Below are 19,581 nucleotides of genomic sequence, written 5' to 3' on the forward strand. Positions count from 1 at the left end.
TCTGGATTGGACCCTCCTGCAACTGCTATTTGACCTGGAAAGGAAACTTCCATTGGCACCAGTGATAATACCTATGTTAGAGATACCAGTGCTAGTACCAACATGTCTCTTTCATACATTCATGATGTACTGAATACAAGCACCTTCGTTTTGTCAGTTTCGTAAAAGGAGGGTTTCTATGCTGCTCTTAGGCTGTTGTTTCCTTGTTTGTTCTAAGCACATAATACTGACTTGCCCATCATTCTTTGCTATGGGTGCATTCCCAGACTGCCTGTCAGAAGTCCATTTGCAATTCCTCATAGGATGCATTTGCTACCAGTGCAGAAACAGGCCAAGTACGCTTCCTTACTAGAGGAAAGCAATTGTGAATAATTGAGAAATTGTTAAATGTTACAGTGTGTCCAGGGAGCAGCAACAGGCAGCATAAAAGGGTTAAGATAATTATTTCCCTTTCTGTACTTTAATCAAATTAAAACTGAACCACCCGTCTGCGAGCCAGTTTGAGCGAACCGGCCTGCTGTCTGGTCCATTCAGTCGAACTGGATCGAATCAATTCGAGGGGGGCTATGCTTGAAAAAGGGAATCTGGCGAGGATTCCCCATTACAAGCAAAGGGAACCCTGCCTTTAAAAGGGTTCTAAGGGCAGCCGGGAAGGCACTTTACCGGTTTCTGTGGTGATGACTCCTCTAAACCCAGTTAGTGCTCACCCCAGCAGTGCGGTCTGGCAGTGGCCTGGTTGTGGTCATGCAAATGTCCTCAGCACATGTGCAGAGGCTAGAACTGGGCCACCGTCAGCCCGCATTGCTGGGGGGAAGCGCCAGCGAGGAATTTAGTGGAGCTGCTGCTGTCACAGAAGCTGGTAAGGTACCCTCTTGTCAACCCCCCTTTTTGTTGGAAGTGAAGGACTATACGCTGTCTCTTGTCTCAAAGAAAGTGGAGGACAGACTAGTGAGTCAGAGGGCTAGAGGGTCAAGACATTGGTCATCCCTTCTCTACTGCTCTGACACTATCCCTTTGGAATGTAGATTGCTAATCTCAGGGACTTCCTTCCTTCCTTCCTTCCAGCCACTCACTTCCTCTTCCTCTCTCCTTCTTCTTCCCTTCCTTCTCCCTTGCAACATGCAAGCTCCTTTCCCCTGCACCATGTGTGCAGAGATGCAGAATCCATCTGCATCCAGCTAGATAGATAAATTAGAGATTCTATCTCCTCACTTTCCTATCTAGAATGGAGTTTTCTAATAAATACCACTTATATTGACTTGAAACTATGAACTGGCTCCAAGTTACTTTACTCTCAGCATACATGCATGCCTAACTAAATTCCTCTGTGTTGTGCCTCTGTCACTCTGCTATAGTGAAAAAGGGTTTCTCTTACCAGAGAAAATTCTCAACACTTCAAAAAGCATGATTAGTCCCGCTCAAACTGGGTTGAACGGTCCATATCAGACTGAGCCCAGTCCAGTTTGAACTCGAACTGCCTGCCTTTCTGGGGGAGGCTGGTCCGGTTTGAGTTTGAACCAGTCAAACCAGGTCAGTTTGAATTGAACCTGGTTTGATCTGAACCAGTTCCACAGACCCCTATTTTGTACTGAATAGTTCTGTTGTGTTCTATCTAGTAATCTTTTATGTTTTGTTGTTTAGAAGTTTGTCCCAGTGGGTAATGGGGGAGGGGTGGAGTCAGAAAGAAAAAGGGAGGGAGAGGAGGAGACAATTGAATTGTTTCTGAATCAGGGGCATATCTAGGGTGGGGCAGGCAGGGCATGTGCCCCAGGCACCACTTGAAGGGGCGCACCATTTTTAAAAATTATTTTTTTAATGGCTGCCAAAAACAAAATGGCCACTGCACATGCTCAAATGGCCTCTGTGAGGCCCTAGGCCATGCCAGGCCTTGCAGAGGCCATTTGAGCATGCACAGCAGCCATTTTGTTTTCAGCGGCCTTTTTTTAAAAAAAAAATTTTTTTAATGGCCACCGCACATGCTCAGATGGTCCTTGCAAGGCCCTAGAGGCCAGCGGGGGAGGGGGAACCTTTGCAGAGCCCCCCCCATGGCCTTTAGGAAGCCCCCTGAAGGGGCTACAGATATTTTTTTTAAAAAAATTATATAATATGTCACTGTACACATATTCAGATTGGCACTATGTACAGAGAATCAGGGCTTGTGAATACTGAGCTGAAGCTTATGAGCTAGGGTTGTATTCATTTGCTCTTACTTTGCTTCTTCTGATAAGTGAGTTAAATGTGATGTCTTAATAATATGGCTATTAATGGTGAGTTTGTCTTTGAATTCGTGTGAAATCCTTAGTATTAAGGCCCACTGGGAGTTTCTTGCTCTCTTCCTCTCATTTTAACTGTCTTTCTGAAATACTAGAATATATTCCAAGCAGTGACACAGTTTACTTTAATTATTTTCAGAGTATCTGGGAAAAGTCAAATTCTCCATTTATTTTTAAAACTTATGTAATAGTAATGCTACAATGCATAGTAGAGAATTAGACAGGCACTTCTGTTTAGTTTTCCAAGTACACTTCCACATAGTATTTGGGTATTTCATGAGCTCCAGCATACTGAAATTTGTAGTTTTCCAGCATTTTTTGGTCTGGCTACATCCACTGCTAAATAGCTTTTGAAATATTAAAAGATTAATGAGTTTGACTTGTATTTTTGAGCTGATATTATGGTAAAGTTATCTGAAAGATGGGTGTCAGCTGCTTGGACGGGGGCGCAATTTCAGTCCATGCCCTAGGCGCTATTTTCCCTAGATACGCCTCTGTGCTGAATACACCTTTAGTTAAATCTATATTATTACTTTGTGTTTATGAGGGAAGTGGCTATAAAAGGTTCATCTGGCTCTGTGAAGCAGTTTGCAAACTAGAGACTTAAAAGATCAAATAAGAAAGAACTTCTACCATGGTACAAGGAAGGGTGTGGTTTGGGGTTGTATTTTCAAGCGTGGCATTGCACAATGGTCAGAGAAGGGTGCACAATAACCTGTGCACAATGGTCACAATAACTTGGGCGCAATGGTCAGAGAGGGATCCAGATGACCTTCTCCCAGTAAATGCACCTCATACATGGAAATTACCTTTCCCCAGCATTCAGATTGCAATATTGATTTCCTGGGAAATACATTTCTACACATTGAATGAATTCTGTGGACAAATATCATCTGGACCCATATTTACAAATTTGTGACCAGTCATTTGAGTGACCAATGCCGATCATTTGTGGCCATTTGGAAAGTACCCTCCAAGGCAGGAGTTCTCAAACTTGGGTCCCCCAGTAGCAGTCCAGCTACATCTGGGGCCACAAGTATGAGATCCCGTGCTCTAGGGCCAAACTAGATAAGATGACAGAAATGTATGAATGCAATTTCTCTCTCTAAACTTTTGTAGCAGTGTGGAAGAGGAGGGCAGGATCCAGATCAGGACCATTGTGCAGGGATAAGGGGGATTTAACTCTTTCCCCTGCACCATTTTCTGCATGAAAATCATATTCTGAAACTGCTATTTTCCTCATTGAGAAAAATGAACATTGTATGCAGGTAAAATGAGATAACCCCATGTAAAATGTCCTGAGGTCCTTGGAGGAAGGGTAAGATACAGTTCTGTGTTTTTAAAAAATGGGTATTGTTACTTCTGTAAAAGTTTCATTTAGTGAGGAACAAAAATGGTCTCTCTTAAAATTCATTCACTGAGTAATGAAAAGCGATCTTGTTATCCTTTAGTAAATTCTTGCATGTGATGCTCATCCCCATACTGAACATGGTGAACTTTCACTTCCAGCTGCTAGTTCAGTTCCCAAAACTGAACTCTGTCTCACCCAACACCCTTTCTTTTGGTGGGGGCTTCCTTGTCTGCCTTTTGTTTTGAAGCTACTTAGGAGGGTCAAGATTTGGCTAAAATTGTGCAAGTCTGGGAGTAGGGCTAACTCGTGGATTTAATTAAGGGCCCCCTACCTTTGCAGCTACTATCTGAACCAGCCATGCACTCTCAGAGCGAGGATCTTATTAGCAGTTCATGACAGACTGTCGCCACATTTTATAACAATGCTTGTATTTTTATGTTTTGTTTCTGTTTCTCTTCCTCCCTTTTTTCCCCGAGGGGAGAAGATAACAGGAGGGAAGTCACTAGATGAGGCTGAGGTTTCTTTTACCTGCTTTTCCCTCTCTACATTTTGTCTATAGCCCTTTTCTCAAAAACTTCTCCCCATGTTCAGTAAAGATGAGGAGTGAGTAGGGGCAGGGTTCCTGTGCTGAACTTGGGAACCACTCCTTTCTCATGAAAGCCTCATGTGGGTACTCCAGTCGGTGTGGCTGGTGGTGGTCATGTTGGCATTTAGGGGCAAGTTGGTGGAATAGCTACAGAAATAATATGGCAGGCAACAGAAGAAGAAACAGTCAAGGCTCTATCCAAACTGTGCCAGCAAATTTGGAGAACAAAACAGTGGCCAACAGATTGGAAGAGGTCAGTCTACATACCCATACCAAAGAAAGGAGACCTAACAGATTGCACAAACCATCGCGCAATATCCTTAATTTCACATGCTAGCAAAATAATGCTCAGGATCATCCAACACAGATCAGAGCCCTATGTGGAAAGGGAAATGCCAGATGTTCAAGATGGTTTCTGAAAAGGATGAGGAACAAGAGACATCATTGCTGATGCACGCTGGATAATTGAGAAAGCCAAAAAAAATCCAAAAAGAAGTCAATATGTGCTTTATTGACTACAGAAAAGCCTTTGATAGCGTTGAAAATGTCAAGTTGTTGAATACCCTTAGGAAAAAGGGCATCCCAGAACATCACATTGTTCTCATGAGAAACCTATTCACAGGATAGGAAGCCACAGTCATAGGAACATAGGAAGCTGCCATATACTGAGTCAGACCATTGGTTTATCTAGCTCAGTATTGTCTTCACAGACTGGCAGCGGCTTCTCCAAGGTTGCAAGCAGGAGACTCTCTCAGTCCTATCTTGGAGATGCTGCCAGGGAGGGAACTTGGAACTTTCTGCTGTTCCCAGAGCGGCTCCATACCCTGAGAGGATTCTCTTCCAGTGCTCACACTTCTAGTCTCCCATTCATATGCAACCAGAGTGGACCGTGCTTAGCTAAGGGGACAAGTCATGCTTGCTACCACAAGACCAGCTCTCCTCTCCTGACCAGCTCTCCTCTCCAGATGGAACATGGTGAAACAGACTGGTTCCAGATTGGCAAAGGAGTAAGACAAGGCTGTCTACTTTCTCCTTATTCATTCAACTTTTATGCTGTGCATATACTGAGATAAACTAGATTGGAAGAAGATGAGTGTGGTTTTAAAGTTGGAGGAAGAAACATCAAGCCAGCGTGGTGTAGTGGTTAGAGTGCTGGACTAGGACCGGGGAGACCCGAGTTCAAATCCCCATTCAGCCATGAAAGTAGCTGGGTGACACTGGACCAGTCACTTCTCTCTCAGCCTAACCTACTTCACAGGGTTGTTGTGAAAGAGAAACTCAAGTATGTAGTACACCGCTCTGGGCTCCTTAGAAGAACAGCAGGATATAAATGTAAAAATCATCATCATCATCATCATCTGCACTATGCTGATGACACCAAGCTCTAGTAATGAAAGTCAACGAGCACAGCGAAAAAAATTGGACTACAATTAAATGTAAAGGAGACTAAACTAATGACAACGGGTACAGCAACCAGCCTCAGAACTAACAATGAAGACATTGAAGTGGTGGATAGCTTCTGCCTTTTAGGATCAACTGTCAACAGTAAAGGATCCAGCAGTCAAGAAATATGCCACAGACTAGCACTTGGTAGGGTAGCAATAAAGTCCTTGGAAAGGATATTTAGATGCCGTGATGTGTCTACACCTACAAAGATTAGAATAATTTGGACAATGGTTTTCCCCGTGACACTCAATGGATGCGAAAGCTGGACTTTGAAGAAGCAAGTAAGGGCGCACCAAGGTAATTTGGGCACCTGGACTGCCCAGCCACGAGCCCCCCCCCGTAAGGCCCCCCAAAAACACCTTTGGGGGGCCTGCCCCCATCAACTCTGCAGTTTAAAAAAAATTATTCTTACCATGGCCTAGGGGTGGCTGCGGGGTGGGGGGAGGCAGAGTGGAACAGTCCTTCTCTCCTCTCCTCCGGTGGTGGAAAGACCAGAGCAATGTTGGTCCCATCCATTTGGGCCAGCATCTCTAACAAACTGTGAGGCGTGCCTGCACGGTTGAGGTTGTCGCAAGCCTGTGATGTCATGGGCTTGCGACAATTTATTAACTGCGCAGACACGCCTCGCAGTTTGTTAAAGATGCTGGCCCTAACAGATGGGACTAGCATCGCTCTGGTCTCTCTCCCCCACCGGGGAAGGGGGGGGAAGATAGAAAAACTATTCCGCTCCACTCCACACCCCCACCCCTCGCAGCCACCCCTTGGCCATGGTAAGAATTAAAAAAACAACAACCACAAAACAGTGGAGGTTTGGTGGGGAAGGCACAGGGTGGCTTCCAGAGGACCCCAGCCCTGGCCATTTGGAGGCCCCCCCCCCGGACCTTGGAGGACCGGACTGGCTCCCCAAGGACCGGGGGTTAGTGCGCCTCTGGAAGCAAGATAGAAAAAGTACTGACGCTTTTGAACTTTGGTGCTGGAGAAGACTTTTGAGGATACCATGGACAGCCAGGAAAACAAACAAATGTATCATAGAACAAATCAATCCACAATTTTCACATGAGGCACAAATGACCAGGCTCAAACTATTATACTTGGGACACATTATGTGAAAACCCAGCTCCCTTGAGAAGTCCACAATGCTGGGGAAAGTTGAAGGAAAGAGAAGAAGAGGACCACCCAGCAGCAAGGTGGATGGACTCGATTACAACAGCAATGAGTACACCACTGAGAGACCTTAAAGGCCAAGTTGAAGACAGATCATCCTGGAGAGAATCTATCTATGTGGTCGCTAAGAGCCGACATTGACTTGATGGCACTTAATCCATCAAATCACCAGTGGGTGTGGTCCTCCTCCCTGTGTTTACTGAATTTGGGGAGGTTTTCTTGAAAAAAGGAATTATAGGGGCTATTCTCACGATCGGCAAAAATTGGGTTAGGAGAGCCTAATCCGATTTTTGCCAATCATGTAAACCACCAGGCTTGCAGGCGTCACCCGCTTCTGTAGCCCTCCCCTTAGTCTGGGTTTGCGGAGCGAGTGCCCTGCAAACCCGGGCTATCTGATCATGAGCAGCCACGGTGCGGCTCTGCACCATGGCTACTCATGAGTAGAACCCCGGAGGGGTGGTGAAAAGCCGCCTCCTGGCTCCGGGGGTCTCCCCAGTATGCCCTGCACACTCGTCCCCGAGCTCCCCAGCCCCCGCCGGCTCTGTCACGGAGCCGGCAATCGTGTGGGCGGCTGATCTGGCCACCCAGGGCTCCCTCCCCGCTCACGGTTCTAAACCAGGTCTCACTGATCATGAGAACCGGCTCATATTCTTTCGTATACACTTATATTTTCTTTTCTTTTCAAAATGCTTTATCATCATCAGTCATCATCATCATTTATTAAAAGAGCATTAACATAAAGTGAAATGCAACTCATCTGAAATGTATCGGTACAAACCAGAAAGAAGAAACAAACATTAATCAGGGACCATCCAAGAGAGCTAGCACTGAGTTAACAGAGTATGGTACAGATAAATTTTGGGGATTATTAGCCTCCTCTGTCACTGATGCAGCGTATCCTTACAGAATGATTGTAAAGGGCTCTGTTAGCTAGCTACATAATCTAATTTGCTTGCATTTAAAAAACAAACCATTGCTTTGCCTCCAATGAATTTTTCTTAATATGCAAGCAAACTGAAGCTGAATATTTATGGTTTATGAAAAGAAGGCAATATTTCACTGTAGCATAAACAATGAAGCTATTACTAATATACTCCACAGGATTTGGGATAGAATCCTGGGGCCGGGCTTCCTCTGCAGTGCTTTCATTACTGGGACTGGATTTTCTGAAGTTATATGGACTACAGTTACCCTTCTGCAATGCACCTGCTTTCCACATGTGCTGCACTGTGGTCCAGATAGTATAAACTGATCTGTGTAGAGCTGCTCCTACCTCTTGGTGTTGAACTAGATAAGCTCTGACCCTTTCCTGCCACATGCCATTATGCTTCAATCTGTGTACCTTCTATCAGCCTAACCTTATCGCAAACCCCCAGTATCATGGGTCCAAACTGGAGCCAAGAAACAGGAGTGTGCTTAGCTCAAGACAGGGAGAGCTGCACTGGCTGCCAATTTGTTTCTGGATCCAATTCAAGGTAGTTTTTCATATCCGGCTTTTAGTTTACATCTCTGCTGGAATGGAGGGTGTGCGTTTACGTATCGGCCAAATCTACCCCAAAGTCCCTGCAAGCTATCGGGGAGCACTTCACACACAATTCAGGTTTTTCATTACATGTTAGAATGCAGCCTGATTTATATCTGGGGTAAAAAAAACACCCCACTTTTTGTGTCAGTTTTTTGTGGCTACCTTGAACTCGCAGTAAAGCTTTGCAGAAAACCTGCTGTAAAGCCTGCTGTCTGGGAAAGCTCCTGGTGCTGGTTATTTTATTATCTATCTATCTATCTATCTATCTATCTATCTATCTATCTATCTATCTATCTATCTATCTATCTGTCTGTCTGTCTGTCTGTCTGTCTGTCTGTCTGTTTGTTTATGGTTATTACCTCTAAGCCCCTTAATGGTTTGGGTCCTGGATACCTGAGGGACTGCCTGCTCCCAAAGGTTTCTGCCCTTTGCAATGTGTATCCACACTGGGAGAGGCTAAAATGTCGTATATGCTGGACAGGGCCTTCTCTGCTGTTGACCCCAAGCTCTGGAATGCTCTCCCAGTGAATGTCCACTCTTTGACATCTGTGGCTGCTTTTAAATAGCAACTAGGCGTTGCCAGCCTCTCAACTCTGATGTTTCTGTTAGTCTTCTTCATGGTTGGGTGGGTTTTTTTGTTGGTGTTTTATGGTTTTTATTGCTTAAGATTTAAAATCACTTTTAAATGTGATTTTAATGCAATTTAATTGTATTTTGTCAATCGCCTTGGGCTGCCTTATGAAAGGCGATATAAACATTGAACAATAATATAAAATAAATATGTATGGAAGTTACTAGTTCTTAAAAAGGAAGGAGGGGAAGGAGGGAGGGAGGGAAAGAGGAAAAAGGAGGGAGGGAAAGAGGGTGAGAGCAAGAGAGGGAAGCCTGCATAGATGAAAATTTCTTCACTGCTCTAGTGAAAGACCATAATCCTGATGTCGCACAAAGGACATCTTCCCATCTGTGCTTTTATTGCAGATATACAGGGCAGAGAGAATGAGAGAGGCAAGCTATCAATATAATCTCCCCGCCCACCGGTAATACAGCTGCTATTCCACTTACTCAATTCACTGTAATCTCTCTCTGCCTACATGTACGTGTTTATGCACACATGCTCACTTGGGCTCTTGTTGCCGCCTCCATCTCTCCCACTTCCTTATGAGCTGACATTGTTAGGTGTGTTTTTTTTTTTAATGCAAGGAGACTGACGTTTTTATTCTGCTCCTCTCACAATGGAAACTCAGCAGACTTAAAGCTGAAAGGACCTGTTTCTTTGCAAGGCACTCTTTAAGTGTCTCCCCCACCTTGCTCCTTTCATAACTAACCTCCACTTTCTTGGGCAACGTAGGACAATTGGAACAGTTGGACCAAGTTGGTCCATCTAGCTCAATATTGTTGACACAAACTGGCTGTGGCTTCTCCAAGGTTGCAGGCAGGAGTCTCTCTCCTATCTTGGAGATGCTGCCAGGGAGGGAACTTGGAACCTTCTGCATGCAAGCGCTCTTCCCAGACTGGCCCCATCCTCGAAGGGGAATATCTTACAGTACTCACATGTATTCTCCCATTTAAATGCACACCAGGGCAGACCCAGCTTAGCAAAGGGGACAATTCATGCTTGCTAACACGACCAGCTCTCCTCTCATTATAATCTCTGTTCATTTTATGCCCTCTCCCTCCAGTTACAGATTCTTTTTCAAAGTTGCAAACTTCTTTTGGACAGAGAACCTGCATAATGGCCATTACAAAAACCATAATGGAGAGAGAGTATGGAAACGAGTCTGGATGTTTAGCAGGGTTAAGAAGCAGAGAATAATAGATATAGGTTGGAGGAAGAAATGCCACTTAATGGGAGTTTATTAAATTTCCATCTTCCACCACTCTGCCACAATCAAACATTATTTACCCACCATACAGCTAGCAATGTCCATAGTTCAAGAGGGCTAAGATCTTTCTGACTTGTTTAAAATTAAAGCTTCAGTGTTTAGGTTGCAAGGCTTTGTGTCAGAAACCAGATTTAGTACTGGCCGCCAAGGTAAATCATGAACACTTGCTGAAGATACAAGCACTGTGGATGCTGAAGCTACAAGCACTGTGACAGAGTGACAAGCACTGGACCTCTTCAAAAAATGCTTCTCTCCATCTTGTTGACACCCGTTTTTTGTTTTTGTTTTTTGCTCCTCTACTGTTTTACATATTTGTGCTTGTGCTTAGTTCCCCCCCTCTTCTTTTCCCAATGGGAGTACAAGTGCAAGATGGATCCCTGTCCCCAAAGGGCTCACAATCTAAAAAGCAACATCAGATAGATACCAGCAACAGTCACTGGAGGTACTGTGCTGAGGGTGGACAGAGCCAGTTACTCTCCCCCTGCTAAATAAAGAGAATCGCCATGTTAAAAAGGTGCCTCTTTGCCAAGTTAGCCAGGGAGTGCAGTGAAACAGGCACAAGGCTAGGTGGACATGTTTTGCATGCAGTCCTAGGAAGAATGGAATTGATGAAAAAGTACACCTAACAGGATTACAGAAGATCAAAGGATACTCCAGGCAACACAATGCACTTGTTTCGTAGCCACTGCACACTGTACTATGCAGCATCATCACCTGGGGATTACTGAGCAATTGCTATAATGATATTCTCCGAAAGGTCATGCCTTACCATTGAATCTTTCCAGCTCAGAAAGGCATTATGAAAAAACAAAAAAACAAATGTGCATTTCCACCTTCTGTTGACGCTTTTGAATTAATCTCCTGGTTTCCCACTTCTTTGGTGTCTGTATATTGGGAGGTTGCTTCTTCTTTTTCAATTTGGGATTATACAGTACAGGAAATGTCAGAATTCACAGTGATGACTCTTTAAATACTCCATGCTGCTTCCGTTTAGAGGTTTTGGAAGTTTGTGGCAATTGTGAGCGATCAGCATGAGAATTGTCACTAGTCCAAATAACAAACCAGGTACAGCCAAAGTGAAGTACTTTCACATTCCATTGATCTAAATGGATGTCAATACACACTTCAGTCTCCCACTGATATGCAGTGAGATATGCAGTACAATCCTACCTACGCTTAATGAGAAACAAGTCTCAGTAGCCGATATGATGCGTAGCATTATGAAGCTGCAACACTGCACATCATGTCAGCCAGCTGGACTTTACTCACAATTAAGCAAAACGTAACAATGTTTAAAGATATCATATCATTCAAATCTGCTAGAAATTATCTGACCGTCCTGGGAAGTCTTTTAAAAATGGCAGCAAATAATGATAATGAATACTTCCTGATGGGTAGCTTTGTATTTTGCATAATAGTAATTTATTTATTATTTATTTTATTTATTTAACGTATTTGTATACCACCCCAAAGCAAGGTCTCAGGACAGTTCATAACAAAACACTAAAATAAAAATAAAAATTAAAATCAATTAAATGCTTAAAACAGTTTAAAACAAATCAATAAACAATCTAAAATTTTAAAAGTTAAAAAGCCTGGGTAAAAAGATGAGTCTTCAGACACTCTTTATAAGCCGCTAGAGATGGGGAGACTCTTATTCCCACGGGAAGCACATTCCAAAGTCTCGGGGCAACAACAGAGAAGGCCCGTCCCTGGGTGGCCACCAGGCAACATGAAGGTAGCCACAGACAAGCCTCCCCTGATGTACGCAGTGGACGATGGGGATCATGCAGAAGAAGATGCTCTCTTAAGTACCATGGGCCTAAGATGTTTAAGGCTTTATAGGTTATAACCAGTACTTTGTATTTTGCCCAGAAACTTATTGGCAGCCGGTGCAACTCCTGTAATATAGGAGTTGAACTTTTTTAAAAAATGGTATTTCTAGGGAGATTCATTCCTGTGGATCAGAGAATGCATGAATATTAAAATAAAATTGTATGAAAACCATACATGAAACACATATTAAAACATGAATATGCAATAGCAGAATTAAAAATATCCTCTGCCTGCTTAATATATAGTTGAGTGTCCTTTGATGATCTGCATATACAGAGTTCCCAACCCTAGGTCCCCAGATCTTGTTGGAATCCAACTCTCAATGTCCCCCATCATGATGTCTTCAGCCAGATGTTGTTAACTACAACTCCCATAATCCTCAGACACAATGAGGTATTCTCATGATCTCCCAAAAGTGGGCTATAGGAGCCCAGTCCACTTTTGGGAGGTCATGTGCTGCGACGGGAGCCATGCAGCTCCCAGAAGCAAACCTCCCAAAATACCCCTCCCCTTAAATGAGGTTAGTGGAGTGAGGGCACTCTGCTAACACCGTTCTTCTGATTGTGGCGACTCATAAGGAGACCCCCAGCTGGGAGGCTGCAGCAAGCCTCTCGGCTTTAGGGGTCTCCCCAGAATGCCTCGTGCATTTGTGCAGGGCGTGCTAGCACTTCTGGGGGCCAGGTAGCCCCCGATCCCCACTGCCCCCACCAGCTCCCTGACGGAGCCAGTAATCATGTGTGCGGCTGATCCAGACACCCAGGGCTAAGCCTGCTCTCTCCACAGAGCCCAGTTAGGCTCTACACACGGATTGTATGTAGAGCCTCAATGTCTGGAGATTATGGGAGTTGCAGTTAACAACATCTAGAGACCCAAGACCCGGAACCCCTGTTCTACTAGATAGTATAGTCAAGTGTCATTGGATGATCTTGACGTTGGCTACAGAAATTGACTCTAAAGTTGACTCTACATTATGTTGGACCCAAGCACTTCAGAGCTTTAGTGGTCAACCTTTCCCCCATTAATCTCATCCACCCACTAAGTTGTTCCTTGCCAAAAACTATCCATGTTGAATTGATTGATTTGGTTTATTGGCTTGACATTATTGCAGTTTAATTATGTATTTAATTACTAGTGATTTAACGATTAGTTTCATCATGACTCTGAGCTGTGACAACCCATACTTGTGAAAGGAGATTTGCAGTTTTGTGAAATATTCCTCTGGATTGCTGTTTCCCTGAGGCATGAGGGTTTTCCTCTAACTTTGCTTCCACACAACCAAAAATTGGGAGCACACACAGCTCTCAAACCCAGGTAGAATACAGTATTTGATTGTGTGAATGACCTCATAGAATGAAATGGGAGTGGGTTTTAATCTGTTGCAAATGTTACTTTGTTCTCAAAGTTTCTGGTTGCTTGGTATGTAAGTATTAATTAGCATTGGTTTCTGTTTATGGTTTTGCTTCTGGTTGGTGATCAAAATAAAGATTTATTCAAAGTTATCTAAGCTGATAGTTTACACCACTTGATCATTTTCAGTTTCTTGATACACAATTTGGATGTCTTGATAGAACAAAAACTGGACATGGGTATGTTATGGATCGATGCATGCACACTAGGAACAGTTTGGCCTAGGGAGCTACAGATATCAGAATGTAGAACTGCACTCCTCTGGATCCACAGCATTGATCATATATTGGCATTCTCCATGAAGAAGTGTATAGGGTGGCAACTGAAGATAGCAGTCAAGGTGACTCATGCAGAGGACATCTTGATTGCTATAATCCTGAGGATGGTTTCCAGAATCCAGACAAGTCAGCGCAGTGTCACATCTTCCCCAGTACATCTAGGCAGATATCCCAGAGAATTAAGGTCAGACCTGAAGATGATGAAGTCAGGGGCAATAGCTCAAGCCCTGGGAGCAAATTTGCCACTCCTTTATGAACAAGCTGGAAGTGGCATTGACGTAAGGCAGTAAACCCTGCTAAGAGGATATTACAGTGTTCAAGCCATGTGGTCAGGAGGGCATGCATTGCGAGAGGTCTTCCAGGGATAAATACGGCTGCTGCTTACGCAAAACATGAGCTGGAAATAAATCCAGCTTTGAATGATGTCACAAAAGTGGTGCTTCCCAGGGAATGTTAGACAGACAGCTTGGAGACATGCCTTTCTAATTCTTATCTGCCTACCCTTAAGCAAAGGAATGACAAGCCATTCATTATCCTGGCTTCTTAAAGGGAGGGGCTGGAGCTTCATGGTAGGGCACCTGCTTTGCAAGCAGAAGGTCCCAAGTTCAGTTCCTGGCATCTGTAGGTAGGACTGGGAAAGACTCCGTCCGGAAACCTTAGCAAGACACTAGGGATGTACAAGGAACCGCAGATGTGTGGTTTGAAGCCGGCGGAGGTGCTACCTTAAGGGCAGGGGAGGGTGCACTCACCCCTCCCACAGCTTTTCCACTGGTGCACCTTCCCGGTAAAAACCTTTGAGGTGGCAGCATACCTCCCTGCCACCCCTTCCCTATCCCAAGGTGGCCGGAAGTACCAGGTGTGTGCGTGTCCATTGCATGCACATGAGCATGCGCATGTGCGTGCCTGTCTGACATACGCGTGCGCTCACGTGATGGGCACACGCGTACCCGGTACTTCCGGCCACTTCTGGACGGGGATGGGGAAGGGGTGGCAGGGAGGTACGCTGCCACCCCGAAGGTTTTTACGGGAAGGAGCACAGGTGGGGGGAAAGCGGCGGGAGGGGTGAGTGCACCCTCCCTCACCCTTAAAGTGGCACCCCTGCCAGCTTCGAACTTCGAACTGGCCCTGGGGTTTGAACCTGTTCAGAGGCCCGTAAAAAGGACTCCGAACAGGTTTGTGCACATCTCTACAAGACACTTCCAGTCAGTGTAGAATCAGTGTTCTTCATTGCAAGGCCTGCAAGCCAGTGGTGACTCCCATCAATCTTCAGTATACCTCTCCTAATTGTTTTGGGGATGGGGCCATAGCTTAGTGGTAGAACATCTGCTTTGCATGCTGAAGGTCCCAGGTTTAATCCCTGGCATCTCCAGGAGGCTTTACACACAGGGCTTCTGCCCTGAATCTCCTTCAGGAGGAGTGTGTACATTCACACACCAGCCAAACTTACCCCGAAGTCCCGTCAAGATTCTTGGACCCATTCCACACATAAGTCGGGCTTGTCTTGCGAATTCTAGCTTATCTCGAGGTATTTCCAGATTTTTAAAATGCTGGTTTTAAGCTACTTTTTCTGAAAAAGCTGGAGCAAACAAGAAAAGGTGCTGATGTAGAATCATTAGCATGATAAGAGGTATGCTCTCTTTACAAATGCAGATCTATCTCTATAGGGAGCTCCCGCCCCATTGACTAGAAGGAAAACACTGATGCCTGCATGTGGACTTGTTTCAAAAGAAAACCAAGAGCAGAGGGGAGGGGCTGCTTCCCTCAATGCCGCGAGTGTAGTTCGAAGTGGCTTTGCTCAACATTTACCCCAAAGCCTGAAGCCAAGTGCGGAAAACTCCCAGGTAGAAGTGAGTCTGGGAAAGACTCTTGCCTGAAAGCCTGAAGAGCCATTGCCAGTCAGTACAGACAATACTGAGCTAGATGGACCAATGGTCTGACTCAGTATAAGGGAACTTCCTGTGTTCCAGGTACTCATATTGTTGCACACGCCCCCACCTCCTCAAGCAGTGAGAAATCCTAGGTGCAGCACTACTCACATGCTGGCTTCGTGAAGACTTATGCTTTTGGTTAGATTTGCTTTATTTCCAGATCCTGTACATGGGTAGAGCATAAATGGAGCAAACAGCATGCATTCCTACCTGGACGTTTTTCGCACTGAGCTGTTAAAGCTCTTTAACTCACATCTTATCCAAAATTGAGCGGGTGCGTTCACATATCGGCCAGATTTATCCTGAAGTCCCTGTGAATTATCAGGGAGCAGTTCACACACTTTTTTTTTTTTTTACTGTGTGCAGGGGCCGAGCCACCATTGGGCCAACGGGTTCAAAGAACCCAGGCGGCCAACCAATCAGGGGTCACTTCTCGCAGCCCCGACACGCTCCCCGCATCTGACGTCAGACACGGGGAGGCTAGTTTAGCTCCCTAGCGGGGGCTGCACAACCCCTTTGGGAGCTAAACAAAGGCTGGCACTGCATTCGCAGTGCCAGCCAGGAGCGGCTCTTCCCTGCAAAGGGTCGCCGCCGCGTGGCCCCTTCAGGAGCTACTTAGGCTGGCGCTGCTTTTGCTGCCTTTTCCAGGGAAGAGCCGCTCCTGGGCTGCGCTGCAAAAGCAGCGCCAGCCTTCATTTAACTGCCAAAGGGGCCATGCAGCCCCTTCAGCAGTTAAAAGGAAATTCTCCCATCCCAGGCCATACGGAGCCTCAAGGCTCTGTTCAGCCAGACCACGCCCCTGCATCTGATGTCAGCCGTGGGGGCGTGGTCAGCCCCAGTGTCTGACATCAGATGCAGGGGCGGGGTCAGCGGGGCCGCGGCAGTGGCCGCACACAGGCCGCCAGAGGTCCTGCTCCGCTGTTGACTGCGTGTGAGAGTGTAGCCCGATTTATATCCAGAATTTAAAAGTCCACTATTTGCATCGGGATTTGGGGGACAACTTCAAGTTCGTAATAAAGCCTCCCAGGAAACTAAAGGTAAAGCCTGCTGTGTGAAAAAGTTCCACGTAACAGACTTGTGACTCCATATCAGAGCAGTGGCAGCCCAAGGCTTCAATACGCCAGAGGCAGGCTGCCAAATTCTTTCTCCTCCCATGCACCCCTTTCCTCTACCCCTTTATGTATGGGGTTGTGCAAGCAATTGCACAACAATTGCAACATGTTGCACCAGCACAAGAATTAACCAGGAACAGAGGTGAATAACATCTCCACGCAATGACCATGCACTACATCCCTATGCTAGCATAACAGCATTTATGCTGTTTCGTCCAGATCCTGCCTTGATTTGATATCTAGTATAAACTGGGTAATGGTCTGCTTCACATCTGCCAGCAGTCTATCTTCAAGTATTTTGGAAATGCTTAGGGCACCAGTAGACTCAGAGATAGACTGTACTTCTGTTGAAGGCACAATGAATTAACTGTTATTATATTAATTAATATTAGTTAATTAATATTAATAAATATTAGAATTAATTCAGGCACAATGAATTAACTGTTCACTGCCCTTAAGTACAACTCAGCTACCTCCCTGTCTTTCTTTGGACTGAGAGAAATCCTGCTAAGGGCGCATGTTCAAAGCCCTGCCACAGGGTTGTATATAACCCTGCTTAAAAACCTGTTATGTTAAGAACCCCTGTGTGGGGCTTGAATCAGTAATCATGCTCTCACAGTACTCGTATTATGTGAACCAGCTCTGTATTGCCCTTAAAAACACTTATTTGAATGTAAATAATGGCAAATGCGTATTTGCCATTCTGCATGTGTTTTTTTAGTTCCCTAGGTATTCTCAAGGTCTTCCACTGTATGTAGAAATTGTGCAGTACAACTTTCAAAGAGAGCACAACTTTTAAGTCACAGTGGAAACACCCACGCACCCTCCCATCCCACCCACCCTCCACTTCTGTGCTCCACCTCTGCTAAATGTGCCCCATTATCTCAACCTGGGAAACAGCTAAATTAGTTAACTAGCTATTATTCTATAACTCCGAATAATGCTGCTAAAAATGAAACATAAAATTAGACTGCCATTTTTCTGTCACTCACGCAGGGTATTAAAACACCATTTTTGTAAAGTTTTTAATTTCCATTAAAATACCTTGCTCACAAATGTGGATCATTTTGGAATTGTGCTATTGGGTCCCAAACAAAAGCAGGTTTCTGATATTTTGTGTGTACTATGTACACATACTACAGACTCTTGAGCCAAACCACCTGTTACACCACTGTGTTAATCTGGAATGTTGTGAGGATAGAAGCAGTGAGGGTTGGGTTTGGGCAGGCGAAGGGTTAAGCATCCATCTCCTTCCCTGCTCCTTCTTTTTGCAAGGCACATAGGAACATATGAAGCTACCTTACACTGAATTAGACTTGGTCCTTCTAGCTTAGTATTGTCATGCTGACTGACAGCACCTGTCCAGAGTTTCAGGCAGGGGTCCTTCCCAGCACGACCAGATGCCAGGGATTGAACCCAGGATCTTTTGCATGCAAAGCAGATGCTCTACCACTGAACCATAGCTCCATCCATTACTTTGCAAGGCAGAAGGGGGCAGGAGCTGAGCTAGTGTGTTTAACATGTCCTTTTGCTCTAAGAGATAGTTGGACAAAAGTAAACTTGAAACTGCTTTGGAAGCGGAATGGAGCTTCAGACCTAAGAACATAAGAACATAAGAACAGCCCTGCTGGATCAGGCCCAAGGCCCATCTAGTCCAGCATCCTGTTTCACACAGTGGCCCACCAGATGCCGCTGGAAGCCACAGACAGGAGTTGAGGGCGTGCCCTCTCTCCTGCCATTACTCCCCTGCAACTGGTACTCAGAGGCATCCTGCCTTTGAGGCTGGAGGTGGCCCACAGCCCTCCGACTAGTAGCCATTGATAGACCTCTCCTCCATGAAGTCAATAAGAACATAAGGGGAAAATCGTTAGAGAGAACAGGATACAAGGTACAGAAGCAACTCTATGTCCTCTTGTTTTCCTGGTGGCAGGCCTTTATTTCATTTGTCTTTAACCATAATTGCTCCCTACCTGTTTAAAACAAGATGTGTATGGTGGGAATTAGTTTCACGCAGAGCAGCAAAACCATTTGAACTGGTTCTCGGAGGCACATGACGTTCCATCCAGTCAACAAATCAGTTGACATGAAGCAATTGGATTTAAGTGGCTTTTGTTAAATGAATTTAAAATGCATCAATTAACTGCCTGATCTTTACATGGTCCTTGCCATGTGTCATTAAATAGATGCTTAAACTGGGTGTAGCAATGACTGGAAGAACACCACAAATTAGGGTTGTAATCCTATACATGCTTAACTTGGGAATGAGTTCTATTGAGCATAGTGGGCTACGCTTGAGTAAACATGCACCGATCAAGTTGCACAACAATATCACCATGACATTACTTTGGTGCTACAGAGAATATTCATGGTGCTTTACAATTCTTGTCTCACATATTATACTTAAAATCCACCATTCTTAAGGTAAGAATCTCTAGAGACCCGCTCATTAGGCAAATCACTGCCATTAAAATTCAGGGAAAGTTAAGAGTCTCACAGTCATTTAAGGAGACTCAATTTTCTATCTAGTATGTCTAAAAACAGGTCTATATGCTTAGAGAGATATTTTTAAATTTTGGACAAGGGCTGCCTTCTCACAATCAGAAGGATCCTAGTTAAAAAGTTAATCATATGGAGACCATGGAGCCGATTGTGAGATTGCAGAATGTCAGGGCAATCCTGATAATCTCTTCTGGTTAAATACAGGTTAACTGGAGTGGTTTGACCAGGATTGCCCTGAAATTCTGCATTCTCACAATCAGCTCCATGGGGCTCACTGATCTGATTAACTTTTT

The sequence above is a fragment of the Hemicordylus capensis genome, chromosome 1 (genome assembly GCF_027244095.1).
Source record: "Hemicordylus capensis ecotype Gifberg chromosome 1, rHemCap1.1.pri, whole genome shotgun sequence".
NCBI classification, from domain to species: Eukaryota; Metazoa; Chordata; class Lepidosauria; order Squamata; family Cordylidae; genus Hemicordylus; species Hemicordylus capensis.